General features: G+C 37.4%; 1 protein-coding gene across 7 annotated transcripts in view; it reads left to right on the forward strand.

Annotated features, from left to right (window-relative positions):
• Positions 1–15066, forward strand: part of TMCC1 (transmembrane and coiled-coil domain family 1) — a 343299-nt gene that overhangs the window by 141273 nt on the left and 186960 nt on the right. The window lies entirely within an intron of this gene.

Here is a 15066-nt window from a genome sequence, read left to right on the forward strand (position 1 = left end):
AGTCTAGGTCTGTAGGGGTCTAAAGAGAAGAATTGCTGTTAGCAATTTATTTCCTTTTAAGAATAGTAAGATAGCAAATGTTGCATCTCCATCATATTTGTGATTTCATGATCTTCGTAGCCATCACATAAATTTTTTATAATGGTATTCTGGGCTGATTGGATTAAAGATGTTGGCATGAGAGGTGAGTCAGAGAACTCCTAAAACCACATATAATATGAAAATATAATTAATACAACTAATCCTGGAAGAGCAGTAGGAAAGAAGGATGCGCCAGACTGCATACATCTGGAGGGAAGAACAGACCTCACGGAACAGGGTAACGTACCAAAGCTGTGGGCCGGCGGGACCCAAGCCCCTTCCCCTACCCCACCTCACTGGTAGGCGGAAGAGAAACAGAGCCGGGAGGGAGTGGAGACCTGGGACTGCTGAACACTTAGCCCTGGAGAACTGCTCTGTGAGCACAAACCTACATTGCATGGTGCTCTGGTGATTAGTGGGGTTGGAAAGCTATCTGGCCATTTGTGGGAAACAGGGATCCATATCTGGCTGCTCTATGACAATAGAAAGGCGGGCAGTCTGAGAGACTTCCTAAAAGCGGAAGGGCTGCTAAAGGGGCAAGGATTGCACAGAGCTTACTACTCCGGAGAAAGGACAGGTAAACAAAATTGTCCTGGTGCACTCTGCCCAGCAGGTTGGGAACTTTCACCATCTTCAGGTGCTCCAACCATTGGATGACTGTGCAGCTCCAAGGACCCCCCAACTGTGACATGCAGCCTGCTGCGCCTTCCTCCCAGCCAGCCCACACCTGTCTCGCAAACTGGCGAACCCTGCCCTGGTGTCAGGCCAGCCAGAGGGAAGCCTCATCTACAGCAGGTACAAACGCAAAGTGTAGAGGCTTACACCTGTGTGTTTGGCCCACTGGTTGTGGCAGTGGAGACAGGCATAGCAGCCAGGAAGCAGCAAACAGCTCTTTCCTCCCCCTAGGCACCAGCACCACTCCCCTGCGGCCCCTGACAACATTACAGGGGCTGAGCAGCTCCAGAGAGTAGAGCTTCTGGGCACTAGAGGGCGCCACATACAAATACCCAATGTCAAAGGAACCTGGTTCAAAGCAAAATTTCAACAACACCAGAAAAAGGCTCGAGTGAGACTGAATTAATAAATCTTCCTGAAAGAGATTTCAAAATAAAAATCATAAACATGCTCATGGAGATACAGAGAAATATTCAAAAACTCAGGAAGGAATTTAGGGTGGATAGAGGAAAACAGTGGAGGGTATTAAAAGCAGATTAGATATGGTGGAGGAGATGAATGAAATAAAAATTAGAGAAGAGGAATACAAAGAAGCTGAGGCAAAGAGAGAAAAAAGATATCTAGGAATGAAAGAGTACTGACAGAACTATGTGACCAATCGAAACGGAATAATATTTGTATTATACAGGTACCAGAAAAAGAAGAAGAGAGAAAAAGGGATAGAAAGTGTCTTTGAGGAAGTAATTGCTGAAAACTTCCCCAATCTGGGGAAGGAGATAGTCTCTCAGGCCATGGAGGTGCACAGATCTCCCAACACAAGGGACCCAAGGAGGACAACACAAGACATATAATAATTAAAATGGCAAAGATCAAAGATAAGGACAGACTATTAAAAGCAGTGAAAGAGAGAAAAAAGATCACATACAAAGGAAAGCCCATCAGGCTATCATCAGACTTCTCAGCAGAAACCTTACAGGCCAGAAGGGAGTGGCATGATATATTTAATACAATGAAACAGAAGGGCCCCAAACCAAGAATACTCTCTCCAGCAAGATTATCATTTAAATTTGAAGGAGGGATTAAACAATTTCCAGATAAGCAAAAGATGAGAGAATTTAGTTCCCACAAACCATCTCTACAATGTACTTTGGAGGGACTGCTCTAGGTGGAAGTGTTCCTAAGGTTAAATAGCTGTCACCAGAGGGAATGAAAAGGAATAGACAGAGTACAGAATATGATACCTAATATATAAACACTGGAGGAGGAAGAAAAGGAGGGAAAAAAAAGAACCTTTAGATTGTGTTTGTAATAGTATACTATGTAAGTTAAGTTAGACTCTTAGATAGTAAGGAAGTTAACCTTGAACCTTTGGTAACCACGAATCTAAATCCTGCAATGGCAATAAGTACATACCTATTGGTAATCACCTTAAATGTAAATGGTTTGAAAGCACCAATCAAAAGACATAGAGTCACTGAATGGATAAAAAAACATGACCCAACTATATGCTGCCTACAAGAGACTCACTTCAAACCCAAAGATATACACAGACTAAAAGTGAAGGGATGGAGACAGATATTTCATGCAACTAGTAGGGAGAAAAAAGCAGGTGTTGCAGTACTTGTATCAGACAAAATAGACTTTAAAACAAAGAGTGTCATAAGAGACAAAGAAGGACATTACATAATGATTAAGGGATCAGTCCAAAAGAGGATATAATCATTATGAATATCTATGCACCCAACACAGGGGCAACTACATATGTGAAACAAATGCTAACAGAATCAAAAGGGGAAATAGAATGCAATGCATTCATTCTAGGAGACTTCAACACTCCATTCATTCCAAAGGACAGATCAACCACACAGAAAATAAGTAAGGAGACAGGCACTGAACAACACATTAGAACAGATGGACCTAAGAGACATCTATCTACAGAACTCTTCACCCAAAACCAGCAAGATACACATTCTTCTCAAGTGCACGTGGAACATTTTCAAGAATAGATCATATACTAGGCCACAAAAAGAGCCTCAGTAAATTAAAAAAGATTGAAATTGTACCAACCAGTGTCTCAGACCACAAAGGTATGAACTAGAAATGAATTATGCAAAGAAAATGAAAAATCCCACAACCACATTGAGGCGTAACAACATGGTCCTTAATAGCCAAATAAAAACAGAGATCAAGCAGTATATGGAAACAAATGACAACAAGAATTCAACACTGCAAAATCTGTGGGATGCAGCGAAGGCCGAGCTAAAAGGGAACTCTACTGCAATACAAGCCTACCTCAGGAAAGAAGAACAATCCCAAATGAACAATTTAAACTCACAATTAACGAAACTAGCAAAGGAAGAGCAAATGAGGCCCAAAGTCAGTAGAAGGACAGACATAATAAAGATTAGAGCAGAAATAAATAAAATCAAGAATAGTAAAACAATAGAAAGAATGAAAGCAGGAGCTGGTTCTTCAAGAAAATAAACAAAATAGATAAACCCCTAGCCAGACTTATCAAGAAAAAAAGAGAGTCTGCACACATAAACAGAATCATAAGTGAGAAAGGAAAAATCACTATGGACACCACAGAAATACAAAGACTTATGAGAGAATACTATGAAAAATTATATGCTAACAAACTGTATAACCTAGAAGAAATGGACAACTTTCTAGAAAAATAGAACCTTCCAAGGCTGACCCAGAAAGAAACAGAAAATCTGGACAGACCAGTTACTAGCAACGAAATTGAACTGGTAATCAAAAAACTACCTAAGAACAAAATTCCTGGAGCAGATGGTTTCAATGCTGAATTTTATCAAACATTTAGAGAAGACCTAATACCTATCCACGTTAAAATTTTCCAAAAGGTAGAAGACGAGGGAACACTTCAAAACTCATTCTGGCCTCATACCAAAATACCAAAACCAGGCAAAGATACCACAAAAAAGAAATGGGTATAGAGGGCAAGTACCTCAACATAACAAAGGCCATATATGACAAACCCACTGCCAACATCACACTTAACAGTGAAAAGCTGAAAGCCTTTCCTTTAAGATCGGGAACAAGACAGGGATGCCCACTCTCCCCACTGTTATTCAACATAGTTCTGGAGGTCCTAGCCACAGCAATCAGACAACACAAAGAAATAAAAGGCATCCAGATTGGTAAAGAAGAAGTTCAACTGTAACTGTTTGCAGATGACATGATATTGTATGTAAAAAAACCCTAAAGAATCCACTCCAAAACTACTAGATCGAATATCTGAATTCAGCAAAGTTGCAGGATACAAAATTAATACACAGAAGTCTGTTGCATTCCTATACACTAATGATGAACTAATAGAAAGAGAAATCAGGAAAACAATTCCATTCACAGTTGCATCAAAAAGAATAAAATACCTGGGAATAAACCTAGTGAAGGAAGTGAAAGACCTGTACTCTGAAAACTACAAGACACTCATGAAAGAAATTAAAGAAGATACCAATAAATAGAAACACATCCCGTGCTCATGGATAGGAAGAATTAATATTGTCAAAATGGCCATTTTGCCTAAAGCAATCTGCAGATTCAATGTAATCCCTATCAATATACCAACAGCATTCTTCAATGAAGTAGAGCAAATAGTTCTAAAATTCATATGGAACCACAAAAGACCCCGAATAGCCAAAGTAATCCTGAGAAGGAAGAATAAAGTGGGGGGATTATGCTCCCCAACTTCAAGCTGTACTACAAAGCCATAGTAATTAAGACAATTTGGTACTGGCACAAGAACAGACCCATAGATCAATGGGACAGACTTGAGAGCCCAGGTATAAACGCAAGCATATATGGTCAATTAATGTACGATAAAGGAGCCATGGACATACAATGGGGAAATTACAGCTTCTTCAACAACTGGTGTTGGCAAAACTGGACAGCTACATGCAAGAGAGTGAAAGTGGATTATTGTCTAACCCCATATACCAAAGTAAACTCGAAATGGATCAAAGACCTGAATGTAAGTCATGAAACCATAAAACTCTTAGAAGACAACATAGGCAGAAATCTCCTGAACATAAACATGAGCAACTTTTTTCTGAACGCATCTCCTCGAGCAAGGGAAACAAAACAAAAATGAACACATGGGACTACATCAAACTAAAATGCTTCTGTACAGCAAAGGACACAATCAACAGAAGAAAAACACATCCTACAGTATGGGAGAATATATTTGTAAACAACACATCTGACAAGGAGTTAACATCCAAAATATATAAAGAACTCACACACCTCAACACCCATAAAGCAAATAACCTGATTAAAAAATGGGTAGAGGATATGAACAGACAATTCTTCAATGAAGAAAATCAGATGGCCAACAGGCACATGAAAAGATGCTCCACGTCACTAATTATCAGGGAAATGCAAATAAAAACCACAATGAGATATCACCTCACACCAGTTAGAATGGCCAGTAACAAAAATACTAAGAACAGCAAATGCTGGTGGAGATGTGGTGAAAGGAGAACCCTGCTACACTGGTGGTGGGAATGTAAACTAGTTCAACCATTGTGGAAAGCAATATGGAGGTTCCTCAAAAAATTAAAAATAGAAAAAGCATTTGACCTGGGAATTCCACTCCTAGAAATTTACCCAAAGAATATAATTTCTCAGATTCAAAAAGACATATGCACCCGTATGTTTATTGCAGCACTATTTACAATAGCCAAGATATGGAAGCAACCTAAGTGTTTATCAGTAGATGAATGGATAAAGAAGAGGTGGTACATATACATAATGGAATACCATTCAGCCATAAGAAAGAAACAAATCCTACCATTTGCAACAACATAAATGGAGCTCAGGATATTTTGCTCAGTGAAATAAGCCAGGTGGAGAAAGACAGGTACCAAATTGTTTCCCTCATTTGTGGAGTGTAACAATGAAGCAAAACTGAAGGAACAAAACAGCAACAGACTCACAGACTCGAAGAAGGAACTAGCGGTTACCAAAGGGGAGGGGATGGGAGAGAGATGTGGGGAGGGAAGGAGAAGAGGATTTAGGGGCATTATGATTGGCACACATGGTGTGGGGGGATCATGGGGAAGAAAGTGTAGCACAGAGAAGGCAAATAGTGACTCTGTGGCATCTTACTACACTGATGGGCAGTGAGTGCAGTGGTGTATGGGGTGGGACACAGTAACATGGGTGAAGGTAGCAACCACATTGTTTTTTCATGTGAAACCTTCATAAGAGTGTATATCAATAATACCTTCATAAATAATAAATAATAAAATAATGGGTGCCATTTCAATTTAAAAAAAAAAAGTTTTCTGAAGAACTAGTTATTCTGTTGAAATGAGCCAGAGTCTCAATCAGACGCTGACAGTTTAATTGGAACCCAAATCAACTTTTTAGCAATTATAAGTACCAGGGAATTAATTCATCCCCTAGTTGACTTGGGGGACATCTTACTAGGAAGCTTTAGTACCAAGATTTCTAGAGGCCCTCTGCTGATACCTTCTGGTATTGCTGAGTGTACTGTTTTATGAAATTGCTAATTTTTCTGCATTTTATTGATTCTAACTTCCTGCAGTGTGTTTGAAATACAGTGTTCTTTAATCCAAATACAGTCCCAAGTCTTATTTTTAATTACCAATCAACTTATGAAACATAATTCTTAATGAATGTTGGCCTAAATTCTGAACTTGGCAGAAACTCTTCATGTTGGTAAATAACATCAGGATTTTTACTTTGATCAAAAAGATTTTTTTTTTAATATAATAGGAAGCTGAATATGTACCTTAAAAGCCTAATTTAAATGAGCTTGCCTTTTTAAATATCCTAGGTATGGCACCTTTCCAAAGACACATTCTTCATTCCCTTGCCTTGTTTTTAGAATACTACTTATGAACATTTTCTTTAAAACTTGAACTATTCCCTAAATATGACTATACTAAAGCATTTGATAGTATGCTTAAACATCAGTATACTTGAAAAGCTAATTTCAAGGCTAACTATCATTTAAATGTTAATTAAAGAGGACTCAATATATTCTTGGGATCACTTCCAATGTAAGTATTCTGAGGAATCCAGCTTAGACATTTATAGATAAATTCAGTCCAGTTAGGTTTACTTGTTAGATTTAAGTTGGAGGAATAATGAAAGCTGTCTTCATAGGTCTTTATCTCCCTCTGAATGTATATGTATGGGTGTATCTATATACATGTGCAGGATTGTCACATGCATAGTAAGCTGGATGGAGAGCTGGGTAATCCATTGTTCTGCAGTGTTTGACAAGAAAATCACTTATTACTTTGATATTTATAAGATTATTTAGGTGCCATTAATTTCTCATGCTAAATACTTATATATGGTTGATGGTATATTGATATGAGTATTTAATACCTGTTGAGTATTCATAATCATATAGTTAGGACTCATATGACCTAATATTTTGTTAAAAATATTAGGAAAGGGCATTAACTATCTAAAGTAGTAAACTCCCAAGTTATTTTGCTCACATTTTTTAGCATATCTGTAATACTTTTTAAAAAATATAAATTACACACATATAATTATTCCTATATATTCTATATGACATATAACAACAAAAATAAATAAAAAGGATGAGAGAAAAAACAAAAATAGAAATTATAACATCTTCACACAACCCATTGGATTGTCTTGCATATACACTGGGGTGCATGTATTTTCTATTTAAAGCAAAATTAAAAGAATTCTCCTCCAAAGATTTTTGGATAAAATGAAAATCATTTACACTTGCCTTAGGAATGTAAGACTAACTAACCACTGTTTAAAAACAAATTTTATAGTAGAACTCTCCAGCTTTAAGGTAGGGCTGTCTTGGGATAATCAGGCAAAAGTTGGAGAACCACACATCATGGGTGTTGTAAGAAATATCCACAGTTTCAATCGAGAGTTGGACTGAACAACCTCCAGTAGTCCTTCTCAGAGTCTGTTAACTGTAGATAAGAATTCACAGGTTGAACACTTAGATTTAAAACACTGCAGGAAAGTTAGTCTGTAAATGAAGATCTGGCTCAGGAGTACAGTGGGAAATTGTTCAACTTCTTCATCCAAACCATCTGCTGAGAACTTCCTTGCTACTTCTTTAGAAATTTGATGATTTCTGATCCTAAAGCCCTCTCCACATAGGAAAAAGGCTTAAGGCCTCTTGCAAGTCTATATCCTGACTATGTAGGAGAGTAAATATGTAAGTAGTAAGGAATTTCCAACCAGTGGACTTGATCACTGACTCTGTTTTATTATACCAAAATAGAGAGGAACATGAAAGCAAATTTAAAATGGATGAACAAAGTGTATAGTATCACAGATGACTTGGTAAATATGTTTCCATTTTGTTAAATTCCCTCTAATATATATAAGTAGTATTTCATTAAAATCTATTCTGCTGTAGAAATTGAACAGCTTTACCTTTTTAAGCTCAAAATTGTATCACCTTAAAAACGAAAACTTTAGCTTCCCACCTTCCTTTTTCTTTTTTCTTTTCTGTGAGGGGATGGATGTTTTATGAAATCCAGCTAATGAAGATAAGTCAGCAATAAACTGATAGCTTCTTCACTGTACATACCTGATGAGTATTGTGAATGTGACTAAAGAACTGAAAATACTTGGTTAAGTTTCTCTGTCATGGTGATTTTCCTCTTTCCCGGTTCATACGACGATACCCTGTTCTCCCTCATTGTTAACACAGAGGCAAAGTGCTTCTGCACCCATGAGTCTAAGAGAATCAAATACTAGAATCACCAAAACGTGAGAGTTTTTGAAGAATGCTAATCCTGCATGTATTGAGAAGATTTTCATCCCAGCAGCACTTTCTTTTTCAAGTATAAAAAACACGAAAATGAATGGGCATAAAAGTGAGAGTTCTAATTCTGATGTTTATTTCTGAACATTTCTTCATAAGAAGCTTAACAATGGAGTAGTGCACCAGAGCAACTGAAGATCAGTATAACCTCCCCCATACAGATGCTCTGTGAAAATGTAATGTAGAACTTCAGTGAAATAGAAGCTTTTTAGAACATATATAGTCTTTGGGAGCATACTCCTGTTTAATTACTAAAAGTCTCAAATGTTAAGCAGCTATGCAGATGCACATTCAAGTAACTATCTTACCACAATGTAGTAGTAGAATATCTTCAACATTGTTTTCTGGCTTAAGCTTACCAAAGACATCCAACAACACTGAACTTGTTTTCATCCATTATAGATTGTTCAGGACACAACTATACATTCTTGTAGGAAAAAGAACAGTGTCCAGGTTTCTACTCTTTGGAACTGTTGTCTATTACAAAGATGCAAAACAGCTGAAGAAAACAGTCTACCCAATTTTGTTATTGTAACTGATTTTTTATGACTTCAAACATTACTTTGATAAGCTTCCTTCCATTTTCCTTGGGGGTTATACATTGTCTTTACATAATTTATTATGAGTTATACCAAACATAGAATCAAATTAAGTTTAAGCAGATAAAGACTTGGGAGATTAATATGTTCTTCCTAGGAAGGTTTGCCCAGAGGGCCATAGGGTGTAAGGTGAACTTGCTTAAGTTTCTCATATGAAGATGGAATTCAGTCTATTTTCTATTGTCAGAAGTTTAGCTTTGTCAGAGAGGGAATAAAGGTTTTATGGTCCTATTATATCTCAGGAGAATTTAGGCCACAGTATAAATTACCTGCCTTGGGTCCACATCCTATTTCATGATATGTATCCCTTGTTTTTTGCTTATAGTTCTGTTATTATCTTTTGTTGCCTCAGAGTACAGAGATTTGTGGATTGCTTCAGAAATCCAAGATAAGGATTTGTAGCTCTAGTGTTTTACTGAATAGAATCAATTCAATAAAATAAAATCAATTTCTTCATTTAGATAAGTCACACTTTGTCACATCTAGACTGACTTAGTATTTTTTACTCTTTTAGTGGGATTTACCTAACAATGAGGTAAAAAAAAGAACTAGCTACCATTAAAACTGACAAAAAAATCTTTGGAGAAGGCATTGATGTTTATATATAAGGAAAAAGGGTTCTCTCCTTTACCACACACACAGAATACTTCATTTCTGGTCATCTTATGTTTGTTTTTGTTTGTTTGTTTTGTTTATCCACACGAAATGATTCTCTGTGACACCAGCTGAGTATACTACAATTTGAAGCAATTCTGACACTCTCTGAAGATAGCTTCAGAGCCCACTGGTTAAGCACTCAATCCCCCGGGAGAGTTCTCCCAAACTGCAGCTGCCAGTTACAAGTCTATGTTGTCAAGTGTTCTTCTCACTAACTGGCTACTGGCTTTAAGTTGGATGTTCCCAAGACCTACTCCCTGGGGTCAATTAATTTGCTACAGAGCCTCACAGAACTCAGGAAACTATTCTACTTACTAAATTATAGGTTTTTTTTTTTTGAGAGGGCATCTCTCATATTTATCGATCAAATGGTTGTTAACAACAATAAAATTCTGTATAGGGGACTCAATGCACAATCATTAATCCACCCCAAGCCTAATTCTCAACAGTCTCCAATCTTCTGAAGCATAACGAACAAGTTCTTACATGGTGAACAAGTTCTTACATAGTGAATAAGTTCTTACATGGTGAACAGTGCAAGGGCAGTCATATCACAGAAACTTTCGGTTTTGATCAGGCATCATGAACTATAAACAAGTCAGATATGATTATTCATTTGATTTTTATACTTGATTTATATGTGAATCCCACATTTCTCCCTTATTTTTTTTTAAAATAAAATGCTGAAGTGGTAGGTAGATGCAAGATAAAGGTAGAAAACATAATTTAGTGCTGTAAAAGGGGAAATACAGATGATCAGGTGTGTGCCTATAGACTAAGTATTAATCCAAGCTAGACAAGGGCAACAAAACATCCACGGATGCAGAAGATTGCTCTCAAAACGGGGGGTGGGGTTCTAAGCCTCACCTCTATTGATCCCCAATTTCTCACCTGATGGCCCCCCTGCGACTGTGCCTGTTTTAGGTTGTTCCTCCCTTGAGGAATCTTACCCGTCTCTGGCTAACCAGTCATCTTCCGGGGCCGTACAGGGAAATGTAAAGTTGGTAAGTGACAGAGAAGCCTTATTGTTTGAAGAGGTTAGCTTTTTACTTCTTTGCATATTTATGCCCTGTGGCTTCTATGCCCAGCATTTGTCTTGAGGTATCTTTACCACTTGGAAGAATTAGGATACTCGGTAATTTTCAATATGAGGCACGAATTCTACTAAAGGGTTGTAATTAGGAAGGAAGAAGAAAAGCTATAGAAGTAGCAGACGGAAGAAAACATGGGAAGATTGATTATTTCTTTGACATAACTTCTTGTAGAGTAACATAACCATGTATAGGTTTTAACAAACTACTAATTAAATTGCATACACATTAACAGAATAGGAATACAGATACATAACAAAAGCAAACCTACAATTACCAACCATATCCAGTGAAACCAAGAAAACCAGTTAGATACCCTAGGCATTTGTGAAAACTTATCAATAATATGATGGATATTGTCTAACTGAATTTGAATAGTTTGAGAAAAATCAGACAAATTAAAACAACACATTCCTGGGAACTGTTCACATCCCATATGTTCTTTTAACAGTAGATAGTCTATAGTCGCACGATTTTGGAGCACTGCAACTTGCACTTCTCCTAATTCTTTGTTGAGTTCCGACAATATAGGTCCAGTCAAATTTCTTGTTTTACTGTATGCACAGGCCAGCTTAGATATCTCCTTCTTCATTCCAATGGCAAGTCCAGGAATCGGTGGGATGAATGCTGCTACAACTGCAACAGCGCCAGGACCTTTGTTGATGTTTTTTGATGATGATCTTCTGGAATGACTCTTCCAGAGGATGTTGATGTTGGAAGTTCTTCTTCATATTGTATCTTAATTCATTTTCTGGGTAGCCAAATTAGGCTTTGATCCTCTGTATAAACACAAACAAACCCTTTGCCCACACTTTGATAAGACCTTTATATCATTGTGAAGAACCTATTGGAGACCACCACACAGGAACTGCTTTTTTTTTTTAAGAGAAATAAATATTATCAGAAAAATGTACTTCCATAGCTGATCATCCGACACCCTTTAAAAGATCAAAATTAAGGATATGTAAAACATGCATTAATCGTTGATTTGCAGTTAATTTTGTCCTATCAAGGAGTAATCCCCCCTCTTTTTTCGTTACCATTAATCTACAATTACATGAAGAATATTATGTTTACTAGACTCTCCCCTACACCAAGTCCCCCCCACAAACCCCATTACAGTCACTGTCCATCAGCATAGCAAAATGTTGTAGAATCACTACTTGTCTTCTCTGTGTTGCACAGCCCTCCCCTTTCCCCCATCCCCAACATTATACATGCTAATCATAATACCCCCTTTCTTCTTCCCTGCCCTTATCCCTTCCTACCCTCCCATTCTCCCCAGTCTCTTTCCCTTTGGTAACTGTTAGTCCCTTCTTGGGTTCTGTGATTCTGCTGCTGTTTTGCTCCTTCAGTTTTTCCTTTGTTCTTATACTCCACAGATGAGTGAAATCATTTGGTATTTCTCTTTCTCCGCTTGGCTTATTTCACTGAGCATAATACCCTCTAGCTCCATCCATGTTGTTGCAAATGGTAGGATTTGTTTTCTTCTTATGGCTGAATAATATTCCATTGTGTATATGTACCAGATCTTCTTTATCCATTCATCTACTGATGGACACTTAGGTTGCTTCCATTTCTTGGCTATTCTAAATAGTGCTGCGATAAACATAGGGGTGCATCTGTCTTTTTCAAACTGGGATGCTGCATTCTTAGGGTAAATTCCTAGAAGTGGAATTCCTGGGTCAAATGGTAAATCTATTTTGAGCATTTTGAGGAACCTCCATACTGCTTTCCACAATGGTTGAACTAATTTACATTCCCACCAGCAGTGTAGGAGGGTTCCCCTTTCTCCATAAACTCGCCAACATTTGTTGTTGTTTGTCTTTTGGATGGTAGCCATCCTTACTGGTGTAAGGTGATATCTCATTGTGGTTTTAATTTGCATTTCTCTGATGACTACCGATGTGGAGCATCTTTTCATGTGTCTTTTGGCCATCTGAATTTCTTTTTTGGAGAACTGTCTGTTCAGTTCCTGTGCCCATTTTTTAATTTGATTATTTGCTTTTTGTTTGTTGAGGTGCATGAGCTCTTTATATATTTTGGATGTCAAGCCTTTATCGGATCTGTCATTTACAAATATATTCTCCCATACTGTAGGGTATCTTTTTATTCTATTAATGGTGTCTTTTGCTGTACAGAAGCTTTTCAGCTTGATATAGTACCACTTGTTCATTTTTGGTTTTGTTTTACTTGCCCATGGAGATATGTTCATGAAGAAGTCGCTAATGTTTATGTCCAAGAGATTTTTGCCTATGTTTTTTTCTAAGAGTTTTACAGTTTCATGACTTACATTCAGGTCTTTGATCCATTTCAAATTTACTTTTGTGTATGGGGTTAGACAGTGGTCCAGTTTCATTCTCTTACATGTAGCTGTCCAGTTTTGCCAGCACCATCTGTTGAAGAGACTGTCATTTCCCCATTGTATGTCCATAGCTCCTTTATCGAATATTAATTGACCATATATGTTTGGGTTAATGTCTGGAGTCTCTAATCTGTTCCACTGGTCTGTGGCTCTGTTCTTGTGCCAGTACCAAATTGTCTTGATTACTATGGCTTTGTAGTAGAGCTTGAAGTTGGGGAGTGAGATCCCCGCCACTTTATTCTTCTTTCTCAGGATTGCTTTGGCTATTCGGGGTCTTTGGTGTTTCCATATGAATTTTTTAACTATTTGTTCCAGTTCGTTGAAGAATGTTGCTGGTAATTTGATAGGGATTGTTTCAAATCTGTATATTGCTTTAGGCAGGATGGCCATTTTCACTATATTAATTCTTCCTAGCCAAGAGCATGGGATGAGTTTCCATTTGTTAGTGTCCTCTTTAATTTCTCTTAAGAGTGTCTTGTAGTTTTCAGGGTATAGGTCTTTCACTTCCTTGGTTAGGTTTATTCCTAGGTATTTTATTCTTTTTGATGCTATTGTGAATGGAACTGTTTTCCTGATTTCTCTTTCTATTGGTTCATTGTTAGTGTATAGGAAAGCCACAGATTTCTGTGTATTAATTTTGTATCCTGCAACTTTGCTGTATTCCGATATCAGTTTTAGTAGTTTTGGAGTGGAGTCCTTAGGGTTTTTTATGTAGAATATCATGTCATCTGCAAATAGTGACAGTTTAACTTCTTCTTTACCAGTCTGGATTCCTTGTATTTCTTTGTTTTGTCTAATTGCCGTGTCCAGGACCTCCAGCACTATGTTAAATAACAGTGGGGAGAGTGGGCATCCCGGTCTTGTTCCCGATCTCAGAGGAAAAGCTTTCAGCTTCTCGCTGTTCAGTATGATGTTGGCTGTGGGTTTATCATATATGGCCTTTATTATGTTGAGGTACTTGCCTTCTATACCCATTTTGCTGAGAGTTTTTATCATGAATGGATGTTGAATCTTGTCAAATGCTTTTTCAGCATCTGTGGAGATGATCATGTGGTTTTTGTCCTTCTTTTTGTTGATGTGGTGGGTGATGTTAATGGACTTTCGAATGTTGTACCATCCTTGCATCCCTGGGATGAATCCCACTTGGTCATGGTGTATGATCCTTTTGATATATTTTTGAATTTGATTTGCTAATATTTTATTGAGTATTTTTGCATCTACATTCATCAGGGGTATTGGTCTGTAATTTTCTTTTTTGGTGGGGTCTTTGCCTGGTTTTGGTATTAGGATGATGTTGGCTTCATAGAAAGAGTATGGGAGTATTCCCTCCTCTTCTATTTTTTGGAAAACTTTAAGGAGAATGGATATTATGTCTTCTCTGTATGTCTGATAAAATTCCGAGGTAAATCAGTCTGGCCCAGGGGTTTTGTTCTTGGGTAGTTTTTTGATTACCACTTCAATTTCTTTGCTTGTAATTGGTTTTTTAACTTTTGTGTTTCTTCCTTGGTCAGTCTTGGAAGGTTGTGTTTTTCTAGGAAGTTGTCCATTTCTTCTAGGTTTTCCAGCTTGTTAGCATATAGGTTTTCACGGTAGTCTTTAATAATTCTTTGTATTTCTGTGGAGTCTGTCATGATTTTTCGATTCTCGTTTCTGATTCTGTTGATGTGTGTTGATTCTCTTTTCCTCTTAATAAGTTTGGCTACAGGCTTATCTATTTTGTTTATTTTCTCAAAGGAACCAGCTCTTGGTTTCATTGATTTTTTCTAT

This window comes from Manis pentadactyla, chromosome 1 (assembly GCF_030020395.1).
Source record: "Manis pentadactyla isolate mManPen7 chromosome 1, mManPen7.hap1, whole genome shotgun sequence".
In the NCBI taxonomy this organism is placed as follows: Eukaryota; Metazoa; Chordata; class Mammalia; order Pholidota; family Manidae; genus Manis; species Manis pentadactyla.